This window comes from Polyodon spathula, chromosome 4, assembly GCF_017654505.1.
Source record: "Polyodon spathula isolate WHYD16114869_AA chromosome 4, ASM1765450v1, whole genome shotgun sequence".
Taxonomy (NCBI): Eukaryota; Metazoa; Chordata; class Actinopteri; order Acipenseriformes; family Polyodontidae; genus Polyodon; species Polyodon spathula.
In genome coordinates this window covers 16714424-16729444 of record NC_054537.1, presented here as the reverse complement: position 1 = coordinate 16729444, position 15021 = coordinate 16714424, and positions in this window count along the sequence as shown.

Here is a 15021-nt window from a genome sequence, read left to right as displayed (position 1 = left end):
AATGTAATTTGTGAAAATATAACAATGGTCACCCCAGGTCGGGAATTAGACCTTCGTATTTACATATATTAGCGGATTACACAGATGTAAGCGCACATCCTGCACTCTTGTCTAAAATGGCTTCCACATTCCTTTCGCTCACTTGTTTCAAGTCTTGCACTTCATCTGCAATCCAGTGAACCCTTGAGTCCCTTCAAAGGTCATGTCATGGGTCTGCTTATATTTAGAAATAGGTGGATTTTTTTTTTTTTAAATGAACAGAGAAATGTAAAGGCTAGATGAAGCTATTTCTTTCCTGTACATAATACATTATGCCCTTTTATATACTACTTTTATATTTTTGGAGTTTGCTTTTATGCTAAAACAAATGTTTTGCATATCTCATTTTGTATACATACTGGCTAACTAAACTGTTGTACCTTCAGAACCACTTACTGAATTGTAATGAATCTTTGTTTACAGATTTCTTGAGGTTCTCACAATCTAGCTCAAACTAGACTGCAACCACAAGAAGCCATATCTTTAAGGCACCCAGTTGTTGTCGGAAATAACTTTTAGACTCTCAGTTTGACTGCAAAGGGAAATGTTTTATCGGAAGATAAAAGCACCATGCCAAGAACTTCCCTGAAAAGCCATTCCAAGATCTAAATATTATTGTCATAACCCATTTTCTACTTCTTAAAATTCTTTTGAAAGTAAGATTTATTTTACACACTCCAATCACTTCTTAAACGAGAGGATTCTATTCCCACTTGCCACTTGGCCGAGTTTCTCCTTTCAGATCCTACAGTTTATTTTATTGTGTTATGTTACCCCACCATCTCGCTGTAGGAAATGTTCTTCTACATCTGGTGTTGCTTGTTTATACTTCAAGGGAGATTCTGGACATAGTGGACATTCAGAAAAGAAGGATGTACAGTATATTACCAACTAGGGGTTATTTTAGTGAGTGTTTTTTTTTTTCTTTCGTCAAAATAACAAAGGAAAGGCTGTTACTTCTGGTGTTGGTGTTCTGAAGCTACATCAGTTGTAGTCGCTTGTGGACATTCCTTTGCAGGACTTATTATTGCCAAGTCCTCCATTATTTAATTGACTTTCCAGAGCACTTTTCCAACCAGGTCCTTAATTGTCTATTTGAACCTTGTAGGAAACGCAGGTGTTATTGTCTCTTATCATGAGATCAGGCAAGGTATATCTTGTCCTTGTCTACCCTTTATAACAACAACTATATTTGCTAGTTCTGATATTTTTTATAAACATCATTGGAAATTAGTTTAAGAAATAGGTTAACAATATCCAGTTTCTACAACAGTGCACACATTCTTTCAGTAATTCTTGCAATACCTTGAAATGTTTAGATCCACTTCCACCAATCACATGAAATTAGCTTCCAGTATCTAGCATTTGTCTTGACTTGCCACCACAAAACTCAACATTCTGTAGTGACTTGTCTGATTATTCTGTGTGGCCCCTTCATTTGAGTTGCATTATCTAAAGCAGCATAAACATTTGCTTTGCTGTATGAAGAGAGATGGAAAATAACAGCTTAAGTATCAAGCACACCTGTAGCCTGGAGTCTTTTTAGCTGCCAACACATACAGGGTCAGTTAGTGTAAGTGTGTGGGGATAGACTAAAACCTGTTTTTTTAAATATGGATTAGAAAATGATTCAGTACCATCAGCCAATCAGCTTCCAGTTCTAGCAGGCTTATATCAGACAGTAGATGACCGCTGGAACATCACAGCATCCTGTATTATTTATTTATTTATTTATTTATTAGCAGGCCCCCTTATCCAGTTAGGTGCAAGTACAAGATGTTGCAAGTACTGAGAAAACTGTAAATCAAACTTAAAATCAATCTGTGCAAGTGCCTGCTTTTTTATTTTGACTTACTGTATTGAAAGCTCAGTTCACATCGATTGGACAGCAAACATTAAACAGATACAATTGGTCCAAATGTATTTTATTTTCTATCAAAACCAGCCAAATTAATATTTTGCGCAAACGAAAGCAACTAGTCCTGGATCCACAACTGCCGAATCAGCTGTTCCAGCCTCCACAGGGCTCACAAAATTTTTGTAATGGTACTTGCCCTTCGGGCAGTCCATTGTCGACATTTGGTTGTCCAGAAAAATGTCAAGTTTCCCATAATTGACCTATGGACTGTGATTTGTGCAAAGTACACTGTACTCAATATAGGTACAGTATCTCAGGGTATCTCACGCCAAAGAAATGCATGTACATGGATTAGGGAGTACAGAAAGTACTGATTAGAGGAGAAACCTCAAAATGGAGTGAGATAACCAGTGGATTACCACAGGGATCAGTATTAGGTCCTCTGCTATTCCTAATCTACATTAATGACTTAGATTCTGGTATAGTAAGCAAACTTGTTAAATTTGCAGACGACACAAAAATAGGAGGAGTGGCAAACACTGTTGCAGCAGCAAAGGTCATTCAAAATGATCTAGACAAGATTCAGAATTGGGCAGACACATGGCAAATGACATTTAATAGAGAAAAGTGTAAGGTACTGCACGCAGGCAATACAAATGTGCACTATAAATATCATATGCGAGATAATGAAATTTATGGAATCTATGAAAAAGGCCTGGGAGTTTTTGTTGACTCAGAAATGTCTTCATCTAGACAATGTGGGGAAGTTATAAAAAAGGCCAACAAGATGCTCGGGTATATAGTGAAAAGTTGAATTTAAATCAAGGGAAGTAATGTTAAAACTGTACAATGCATTAGTAAGACCTTGTCTAAAATATTGTGTTCAGTTCTGGTCACCTTGTTACAAAAAGGATATTGCTGTTCTAGAAAGAGTGCAAAGAAGAGTGACCAGAATTATTCCGGGTTTAAAAGGCATGTCATATGCTAGACGGGCTAAAATAATTGAATCTATTCAGTTTTGAACAAAGAAGACTATGTGGTGATCTGATTCAAGCATTCAGAATTCTAAAAGGTATTGACAATGTCGACCCAAGGGACTTTTTCCACCTGAAAAAAGAAACAAGGACCAGGGGTCACTAATGGAGATTAGACAAAGGGGCATTCAGAACAGAAAATAGGAAGCACTTTTTTACACAGATGATTGTGCGGGTCTGGAACCAGCTCCCCAGTAATGTTGTTGAAGCTGACACCCTGGGATCCTTCAAGAAGCTGCTTGATGAATTCTGGGATCAATAAGCTACTAACAACCAAACGAGCAAGATAGGCCGATTGGCCTCCTCTCGTTTGTAAACTTTCATATGTTCTTATATACTTTTCAACATCAAAATTCCATACCTTTTCCAGATTTCCATTTGTTTTTTTTTTACCAAACTTGTGTTTCAGTTAGTTTCTACTAGTTTTTGGTAGTTATCCACATAGACAGGCAACCGCAGAGCATTATAGCTTTTTGATCCAGAGCAGAAGTTGCTCCTGGTTTTCTAAAAGTATTTGTCAGAATCTGAAGGCGCATATCTAGCAAGAGACAATGCAGATATGCAAAAGCTAAGTAAGATAAAATCTAATAAATGTCCAATATTTGAGAACTACGTTGCATTATTTACAAAAAGAATATACAAAGTTGTATACTGCAAGTATACTTGTGCCAAAATAGGACAGTATAATTATACCAATAGTATACTAAAACCAGACAATTGTGGCACAAGTATACTTGCAGTATATTAGTTTTTTGTAAGGGATGATATTGCATTCTCATCCAAACTTCTTTATACCCTCTGTTAAATGTTGAACACTATGGGTGGTAAAAAGTAACAAAAATGAAATTATAAATGTGCACACATTATATATTAAAATATGCAAGTGTCATGTATTAAACACTTAAGTCAAATACTTAATTCAGTACACCATCACTATAACAACCGTTTGGGTCTAAAGCCTTTTGTTCGCTGTAGTAAAAGGAAAAAAAAACACAGTACCCCCCCCACACACACACAAAAAAAATATGAAAAAAAACCGCATAAATAAAGTTGTAGTTTTGTTCCAATTGCAAATGTTAATTGAAATCTTGGTTCCTTATTTAAAAAAAAAGAAAAAGCGAGGATGTAAATACTATATATCTACACTCGGCTGACAGTTTGGACCTGAGACTGTTGCTGCACTCGGTACAATAAGTTACAGGCAAGCACATACAGTTAAAATACAATTACCCGTACATTTTATTAATCACATAAAGGAAATTAAAAAAGAGAGATGTTAACATGCTACGTGCTAAATTTGAGTCAGTGATAATAACTATCGTATTAGTTTTTTTTTTTTTTTTTTTTTTTCCTGGGTTGGGAAAGAACGTTAACGATTTAATAAAGGTAACAATTAGATAACAAAATGTAAATCATGGTGAGCAGAGCAGAGTACAGTAGCGTGTAATTCCAGTCTGTAACTTTGTTTAAAAAGTCATAGCCTTCAATATAAAAGTATATACTTTGGCTGTCATAGTGTCCGTTTTACCCTTCGTTTCAGGAAGCAGACACAGTCACGTGACAAACCAGTGCGCTGACTAGATAGGATTGCTTAAGTCGTCAGGGGTGTTTTCGGGGCAATCCTCGCGGGATTTGGTCACAAGCAATGTGTACGTCACCCCGGAAATCACTCAAGCATTACCAATGAAATACTTTGATCCCTTCAAACGTGTTTTACTAGGATGATCTGTGAGCGCAGTCTTGATTGGGAAACCTCTATTTGATTAAAGCACAGAACGTCATCTTGTTACAGAGTAAAAAAAATCGGATTGCCCGTCGGGCAAGCAGCCCAAAAAAACACGTTGTCCTACAGATTTTTTTGGTTGTCCCGGAATGTCGGGCTAGCGATTTTGCGAGCCCTGTATCAGCTCGACTGGAGCTCAGCATCTTCCAACAACAACAACAAACTGAGACGTGAACAGTTCAGTAGTTTTGCTACATTCAGATGTCTGGCACTGTCCAGGTAAACTATAAGCAGCTCTGCTTTTGATGAAGGATGCATAACTCCAGTCGCAGTCAGCTACCACATGGTGGAGACTTCATCAACGGGCACTTAATCGCTTAATTAATCAATTAGTATGGCCTGTTTATGGAGGGGATATTCCCACATGGCACATAACTTGTGTTTAGATGCAGGTTTCATCCATGGCTGTACTATAACTGCCTGCCGTGGAATATGCAATGGGTTGGATTCTTGCTGCGTAATAAATTCATGACATTCTGTGCCCCCACTGGCTGAAATGACCTGTGGTAGAGTGTTATATAAACTGATTTAACTTAAAACAGTAGCATCAGAGTTGGTCATAATATCATTCTGTGTATGAAATTAACAGAAATGGAGTATATGGAGGAGGGTCCTAAGTCACAAACTCCCCCACTGGACAAGTGTTTGATCTTCCCCCACCGCTGAATGAATCATTTGGTGCCAGTAATATCTTGCACAAGCCAAACAGTTTGGGTGCTTTGACACCTCGGACAGAAAACAGTCCATCTCATAAATCCAGCCAACAGGGGTCGAAACAGCGGACCAATTGAGAACAAGGGGCCGTCTCTGAACAAGAACAACCAATGAGAAACACCCCACATGGACATGGGCACAGCGCAAAATAAACAAAGTGACCAATTACAGGGTGGAACTGAGAATCACAAAAGCAGCTGTGCGACTTTCAAAGGATGTGCTTCCCATGTGACGCGCTTCCCACACTAAGAAAGGTTCCCCACAGAAGGATCAGGGCTCCAGGCAAGTGAAAGAATGCTCCTAAGGCTCCACACAAGGAACTTTGATATCAGAAGGAGTGCTGAGAGGAAGTTGGTCGGAGTTCGGAGGAACGAAATGGAAGCTAAACTGCTCTGAGGAAAGTTTCTGAAGTCATGGGAACATAAGTGCTCTAATTCACAGCAGGCAAGGAAGAACGAGTGTTCTGAAGAATGGCTAAAATCAGCTTTGAAGAGAGCCATAGCTCTTTTCCCTACGAGAGACTGAAACAGTAAACGGGACACTGCCTTGATCTGAAAGCGGGTCTTGGTTTCCATGTCGCTGCATGGCACAGACAGAAGCATAGCCAGCAGCCGGTCATGTACTAGCCATACAGAAGAATTGCAACGAGAACACCTCTGTGACCTACATAACTTTTCAATTGCAACGCATTATCTGAACTGAGTTACGTCTGATCAATGGAACTATTTGCAGTTGGAAAACTGCTGACAACAAAGATAATGCTGCCAGACTATTGGAAATCAACAAGTTGATCTCCATTTGAAAATAATTATTTGTTTATACAGTCGATGCAATACAATGCTTACTTCAAGCAAAGTACCGTCTTCATTCATTGGAACTTCAGATCCAGAGAGAGAAGCAGCTGCAGTGTTCATCAACACAGGTGGACTTCTTTAATGAAAATCGATACTTTATGACTCAAGTAATTAACTGTAGCAAATGCTGTCAAGTTAGTGGATAAACTGTTCTAGGAACAGAATATAACTTCCTGTTTTGGAGTGTGTAAGAAATGTATTTTGTTTGTTGAAATGTGCAATTCAAAGGAGTTGCCTCATAAATGCAGAGAATTTGATCATTGCCCCATTTCTGAGTTAATTTGAATATATAATCAATTGAGGTTGATAACATATTATTAGTTTGGTAGATCACGTCTAAATTATATTAACATGGTAAAACTAATTTGCTAATTAGGTACTGCAATGTTGAATTCCGTTCTGAATGGGAAGTTGAATTAATTCTTGTACATATTGATATGAATATTGATTATAACGAGAAACGGGTATTAAAAATTCTAATGCAAAGTAAGAAATCAATGAACTGTATACTATTCACGCATATCTTTAACCAATTTCCTTTCCTTTATGAAATATTAGATTAGTTGTGGACCCTTTTTATTCTTAAATAAACTATGTTTTTATATTTCTGACACGTGTGCATGTCGCTCTATTGTCAAGGGAATCCAAGTTCTGCATGATCCAGAACTTAAATATGGTATGTCTCATTTCTTACATTTTGACGTCCCTGAGAGGGCGACTAGAGACTAATTTACATTAAAATAAATTGTATATCTAATTCACTACAATACTGATTGATTTTTTAAAATAAAAAATCTGTCAAGTTGACTGAAGTTTTGATTAATGGCTTCGTTAAAATGGCTGAAACATGTGGTCAAACAAGGTTACTTCACTTTTTCTCTACAAAAGTGTTACAACATCTGTGTGTTAGGACAGAAATGTAATAATTTGACAAATAGGAAGAGTTTCCTCCCAAATCAGACACTACTTGAACATTTTCAAAAGTTAGAGATATGCCACTTCTATGTCCAGCACTTAAAATGCACATGCTGTATCTAAAATACATTTGAGGTCTGTAGTGGAAACGGTTCATATTTGGATATTACTGTTTTCCACCACTTTGCTGTCACACACTCAATATACTCTTTAAGCATGAATATAAAACTGCGTATTTCATTTAGATAAGCTTTGAAGAAGGTTATTTAGGGTAAGCTTATGGTTTGTAGCCTTTTACGAGTTCAGTGATGGCCTCAAGCATCCAGCAGACATGCAGAATTCGTTTTTAGCTTAATCTCTGCTTTAAAAAAGTATTATTGCAGTGCATGTACAAATTCATTTTGGTTTTGCCTTCAAAAGTGAATAATGTGGGAATATTGCCTTTAACATGAGCAGTGTTGGCAGAAGCTGTGGGTCTTATGCATTTGGTTAGTCCTGTAGGAAAACAGGGGGAAAGAAAATGGCATTATTAAAATATAAATAGTTTCTAACATCTGCATTTCTTTGCGTGACTGGACTTTGACCACAGTTACACTAGGGTATTAACCAAAGCCTGCCAGTGTTTAATCAGAAATTCTGAATTTTGCATGGTTAACTGTGCTCCTCTGCTAATTAAAAGCATTGGGAAACTGTGACCTTTTATGATTACTATTTTGTAAAATAGAAAAGTCGGTAAAGTCAGTACCAGTGTACTGTTATTGGGTAACAAGTGTGCTGGGTTAAACATTCCTTGATTGCTAAAAAAACGTGTGTAATCTATGGCCCCATGTTTCCTGTTGGCTGCTGAATAAGAACACACTGGCAGTTTGTGTGTTGGTGGGCGACAGCAGAATTAGGCAGAGTATGTGGTTACAAGAAGACATTTTAAAACCAGTTTTTTTTTTTTTTTTTAAATGCATTTTTTTAAGTCAGTATTGTATTACCAGGCCTGGCATAATGTATGATTGCATTATCTCCTTTTCTTGTGAATATTTATATGTTAGTGTCACAAAGACGGCTGGAGTGGGGGACATCAGACCAGAAACAGGAACCAGGAAATAAACAGAGAGAGGTGGAGTTTGGTGGAGCCGAGCGAATGGTTTTGCTCAGCATTTAATGAATGAACAGACAGTAAATAAAAGGTTTGTAACAAAACAAAAACACAGGACATGGCACTCGTCGCCAAAGCAAAAAAGACAAACAAAACGGACTATACAGACAAAACACGGTGAGCAGATATTTATCTACTATTATTATTATTATCGCAATTATTACCTCAGTCTCCAATCCCCTTTTCCACTCACCGAACACACAACCCCGAGTGGGTGAAAACATGCTGCATTTATGCAGCTGTACCAAGACTCGATTGCTAATCAATCATTCAGTTGGAGCACCGGTACAACTGCACGTGAATTAATAAAGTGCAATTCCCCGTGCTCACATATTATTACTTTTTACTTGCACGTGAAGTGTGTGCAATCCTGGTGCCTAAATACAAAAATACATTTTAAACACTTGTGTTACACAGACCCGTTTGTATCCCGTGTACCAATGACTATACACCGACAGTAACACACAATACGTAACATACAACACAAAATACACACGGGCGAGCACTTTGCCACAGTCAGTTATTGGTTTATGATCATACACATTATGTACTACATGATTATTTTTTACTAGCCTTCATAATTAGATTTTGTGTGACTAAATGGACATCTATACATCTGAAGTGCGTGTGAATCTGTGTTGTAAAAGTGTCACGTAAAGAGATTTGAAATGTTAAAGCCACATTTATGAAGCAGATATAAAAGCTCACACACAATAGACCATGGTTGTAGACATTTTATTACCCTGGAAAAATTCCCTAAATAATTATGAATGACCTCATCACCGTTTTTATCAGATGGTCTCCGGTGTCATTTGCTGGAAAGGGTAAACGCTACTATGCTGTCTTGGTCCAAAATTGATATTTGTAATGGAGTTAAAGTCACTGTAGCTCCAACATAGTTCCACGAGTTTCCTCCGCCATGCATATGCATTCATTATATAGATCTCAAATGTGCAGTTTTGAAAGAAACACATGTTTAAGCATAGCTGTAGCGTATTCCTTCTAATTTAAGACCCCTCGAATTAAGACACAGCCCAAATTTCCCACCCTCAATTTGAAAAAAAAAAAAAAAAAAAAAAAAACCACCAAATAAAGATGCATTTACAAAGATACAACCTCGACCTTGTGAACTCTGGTATTGCTTTCACGTGTCGTAAAATACGGGGGCACTGTGTGTTAGAACTGAGCCTAATAACGAAAAGCTGAGATTGTAAAAGCTTCTCTTCAAATTCCTCAGGAAGCTAATGACGCTTCTTAGATTCAAAGGAACACAGTATTTTCATTTTAAAACATGATATTTGGTTCTACACCAGGCTAAAGAAATTGCTGCTTGCAAGCCATGCTTTTAAACTGTTGTGAATGTCCTGGGTCATTTCACCTGGAGGATAAAATAATCCCCTACCTTTCAATTGCGTATTTCCTGTCAATAACCAATAAACTGCTTTACCTACTGACTGACATTTTCTCAGTCAGGAACATACTATGACCCAGAAGGAGAAATGACACAGGTAGTACAAGTACAACATATTTTTTTTGAAGCTGCACATTTGACACCTATGTACTGTAGCTAATATAACTGTAGAATAACTAAGATTTATGGAATTATTTTGTTACTGTCGCAGATGGCTTTGTATGGCATGTGGGTGGTGACGTCAGGTTCAGGAAGCAAGTCAAAACAAGTCGTGGTGGGGCAAAACTAAAACACAAGAGCACTCAGTGCATTTATGATATAATAAATAAAATACATATTTATACAAAACACTAAACAAAAAGGACACAAGGGCCAAACAAACAAACAGTAAACAAATAGTATGCTGTTTGCGAAACCAGCATACGTAGCAGTTGTTTAGTTTCCTTTTTGCACAGACTTGCGTCTCTCCTCTGACACTCTCGTGCCCTCCAAGCCGAGAGTGGGTCTTTTATGTTCATGGCTGGAGCCTTAATTACCCATTAATCAATGGCCTTATTAAGGCTCCAGTCACATTATCACAAGGGTTTTAGGGAAGAGGTTTTAACCCCATCCCCACTGACTACACATTACAAGACTGGCTTTTCCGCCGGTTTTGAACAGTAAATAATAAAAGACGGACGGTGCTTGACTGCTTGCACATAAACACAATAATAATAACAAATGAATATATACAGTACCAGTCAAAAGTTTGAGTACACTTGCTGGAAACTAGTTTTTTTCCATAATTGACAATGTTTTACGTCGTATACGTTTCTGTAAATACTTGAAAATGAAAACACATGTTACAATATACAAAACAAAACATAAGGAGTATCAAAGCAATGTTCAAGAAAATTGAAAATTGTCTCTAAATCTTGGATTCCTCAAAATAGCCACCCTTCGGCTTAATAACTGTCCCACAAATACAAGGCATTCGGTTAACAAGTTTCAGCAGGAAGTCACCCGACATGTCTTCCAAGCTCTTCTGCAGCAATTCCCAGAGATGTAGGGCAGTTTGTCCCATACAAGTTCTATGGGATTGAGTTCTGGTGACTGGGCAGGCCAGGTCATTAGATTGAGTTGTCCTTCACTTTCCTTATTCGCCAGATAGTTCTTGCACAACTTTGAGGTGTGTTTCGGGTCATTATCTTGCTGCAGAATGAAGGACTGTCCAACTAGACGTAACCCTGATGGAATGGCATGCCTCTGAAGTATGCTATGATAGCCATGCTGGTTGAGCTTGCCATGGACTTGGTAAAGATCACCAACTCTGTCACCAGCAAAGCAACCCCAGACCATGACACTGCCTCCTTCGTGCTTGACAGTGGGAACCACACCTGCAGAACTCATGCGCTCACCCTCTCTGCATCTTACAAATACTCGGCAGTTGGACCCATGTATTTCAAATTTTGACTCATCAGTCCATAAGACCGACTTCCACTCCTGAAATGTGCAGTTTCTATGTTTTTTGGCCCAGGCAAGTCTCTTCCTCTTATTCTGCACTCTTAACAGTGGTTTCTTTGCAGCAATTCTTCCAGTTAGGCCAGCTTCATGCAATCTCCTCTGAACAGTTGATGTTGAAACATCTGTACTTCTAGTAGCATTTAGCTGAGCTTGTATTTCAGGGGTAGTTAATCGCCGGTTTCACAGACTTGTGACTTGAATGAACTTGTTCTCTGATTCTGAGGTCACCCTTGGCCTACCTGACCTTGTTCGGTCCTCATGAGTGCCAGTTTCTTCAAATCGTTTGCTGGTCTTGGCCACAGCAGTTACAGACGCTTGCAAAGTTCTTGCGATTTGTCTTAAAGATTGACCTTCATTTCTTAAGTAATTACAGACTTTACAGTCATTTTTCTTTGCTTAACTGAGCGTATTTTGCCATTTTCTGCTCCCTTACATTCAGGAATGACAAACTTGTGCCTGTGCTACCTATATTTATAGTAATCGTGGACCTGTTAACAATAATTGGTGACAAAAGGTTAATTAGGTAACATGCTAGTTAACTCAGAGAACATCTAACAAAGACACTTTTATACTTAGGCCAGTGTTCTAACACTGTGTTATACACATTTCAGACTTTTCACTGACTTGGACTTCAGACTGAAATCCCCTTGCTTTGGCGGAACATTTCATTGAAATTGACAAGATTTACAGTTTCATTCAAAAATTAAACTTTTGAATGCAATTCACTTATGATTATTAGCTTGTATAAGTACACATATCATATAATGAAATATTCAGTGTTTATAGACAAGTTTATACAGTTAAAAGCATAGATAATCATGAAAAGCCTGGTTTCAAGCAGATGTACTCAAACTTTTGACTGGTACTGTATATACATAAATAATAACACATGGGGTGGGCACCCCGTCACAGTTACCTACAGTTACTTTAAGCAGAGTCACGTAGCACACATATTTTAAAGTGAGAGAGCTTGACTGCTCTTGAAACAACACAACTGTCTGGTAGTACTGAGATATAGGGACAGCTTGTAGACATGAGGCAAAGTCATTGGAATGTTGCTATCCAATCAGATTGCAGACTTTTTCCAAGCTGTTACGTAATTCTTTATACTAGACAAATTCAGCTGGTATGAATACCAAATTACATTTATTGTGTATACTGTGCAGCTTTTAAATGTGTATTACCTTATCACTGAGATCACAGTTGTTTTGCTTGCTGGCTGTTGAAGTTTAAAAAATAGTTTTGGCTTTTTTGCTTAGTATTGTTAAATGGTACTGCTAACCTTTGTGGTTTTTCAACCACAGAGAAACTGTATATCACAGTATTGAGTTTGACACTGATTAATGGGTATAGCTGTATATTTTAACAAGACTAGAGTTTCATATGCTATATATATAATTTTCCTTCAGAGTTGCTTGTCTTAATGTTTAACTTTTTTAAGGAAATTTTTCTTAAGGCTAGAAAAAGTTCAATTTCAGTGAAGAAAATGTTTTTGGTTAAATAAAGTGTGCCAGATGTGAAACGACACTGCTTCAATTTAAAAAAAAAAAACATTAAAAAAAAAGTTATGCTATGGTTCAGATTTAAAAAGAAAACACATGTACAACATTAACTGTTTGAATGGTGATATGGTGTCTGACACTGAATATAGAAGTAGACAATTTACGAATTAAGTTTCCATAATGTCTTCTGATGTCTCTCTAGCACTGTGGGTTGATTTTGGTATTTTGCAATCATACATTTGAATCTCCTTTTATTGCATGAAATACAATTAAGATGAGAATATATACTTTTTTCATAAAGAATACTCTTGTTATTGAAAAATCTGCAGTACCACAGGCCTGCCAATAGGATGTAGGGTGACCAAGGCCAGGCACAACAGCACTGATATGAATTTTTTGAAGTGATCATTCCTAAATGAATACCGCCTCTGAATCCTGTGGTTTGTGGTTTTTTTCTCTCCTGAGATGGCCAAATAGTCATAACTTTTGAGACTAATCCCTGTGTAATTGTAGTCTTAGGTACAGACTCACTTGACAACCAAGTGTTGATTTATGAGACATGTTCCATTGACTGTACCACTACCGCTGTTTGCTGCAGTGGTCTCGTATGAAGGGTTATGAAAGATGCACATGTTACAACAAACATATATTTTTATTTTAATAAGTTATAACTGCGCCATAGTAAGTTAAATACATCTCCCAGTTTGCATGTCTTATTACAGTCTCTTACACTTCACCTCAGTAATGTCTTTGGCCAATGTATGTCAATAGTTGCAAAGAATGTCAGTCAGGAAGAAGGCAGTGGAGAGATGGAGTGGGTTCCCAATACCAGACCACCTGAAAATAGCTTTCTTTAACCTGTACCAGATGAAAAAAATGTAATTGCTATGCTTCCCATCTTGACTAAAATGTACTGCTATCCTTGTTATCTTGACTAAAATGTACCTGCTATCCATGTTATCTTGACTAAAAAGTACCTGCTATCCTTCCCATCTTGACTAAAATGTAATATTAATATGGCGATCCAGCGTGTTCTACAGTGTATTACAGGACACATGTCAGGGATGCCATTTGGATTTCAAATCACGTACTCCATCATAGGAGGGACATTCCATTTACACAAAACTGTGAACCACATATCGGTGGTCTTTCATCACCTGTACTTTTTGACATACTAATAAAACAACTACTATAAGTGATGACTTCTGAAATCTTAAAAAAAATTATTTGAGAACAGAAGCTGCAAGAGCAGCAGAATCCTCAGATGAGGGCAGTGGTGCTCTGTTTTAGAGTCAGAAGAGTTAGAGGAGCAAAACAGTGAAATAAACCATGAACAGGGCTTAGCTTGATCACGCACTAGAGGTCAGCCTTGCAAGCTAACAGCAGGACTGCACTTGTCCTTTCTCCTGACGTATTTATGTCCACTTGTGTGGGAGAGCACAGTACTGCAATTGCTCTAATAACCACCATCTGTTTGTATTTAGTTACTGCTACTGAAATTGTTTTCCAGAATTACCAAATCATTGCATACTTTTATTTAATCTTGATCTTCCATAATCTTGTCCTTTTACTACTGATCTTTGCTAGATTAACTGCTGTTGGACCCATTCACATGGGTGATCAACAAGAACACCCACGAGCAGTGACCTGGGGATGAACAGCTGCAAATTAAAAACCTGTCCATTACAGGGGGGAGTAAAGTGGGTTGTGCAATGATTTTCAAACATAGTGATTTGTAGACTCAGCCTCTATGGAGTATGAATTTACAGCACAGAAGCATGTTTTTATCACAGGCTGTGTTACTGTATTTATTCATCCAATTGGTTTACTTTAAATTAATTACAAATATAAAACAGAAAATACTGGATTGCATAAGTATTCACCCCCTTTGCTATGACACACCTAAATAAGCTCTGGTGCAACCAATTGCTTTTAGAAGTCACATAATCAGTTGAATGGAGTCCACCTGTGTGCAATTAAGGTGTTTCACATGATTTCAGGTTAAATACACCTGTCTCTGGGAGGTCCCACAGTTGGTTAGTACATTTCCTAGCAAAAACTACATCATGAAGACAAAGGAACATTCAAAGCAAATCCGGAATAAGGTTCTTCAAAAGCACCAACCAGGGGTAGGATATAAGAACATTTCCAAGGCATTGAATATCCCCCAGAGCACAGTAAAGTCCACTATTAAGAAATGAATAGAATATGGCACAACTGTGAATCTGCCTAGAACAGGCCATCCTCAAAAAGTGAGT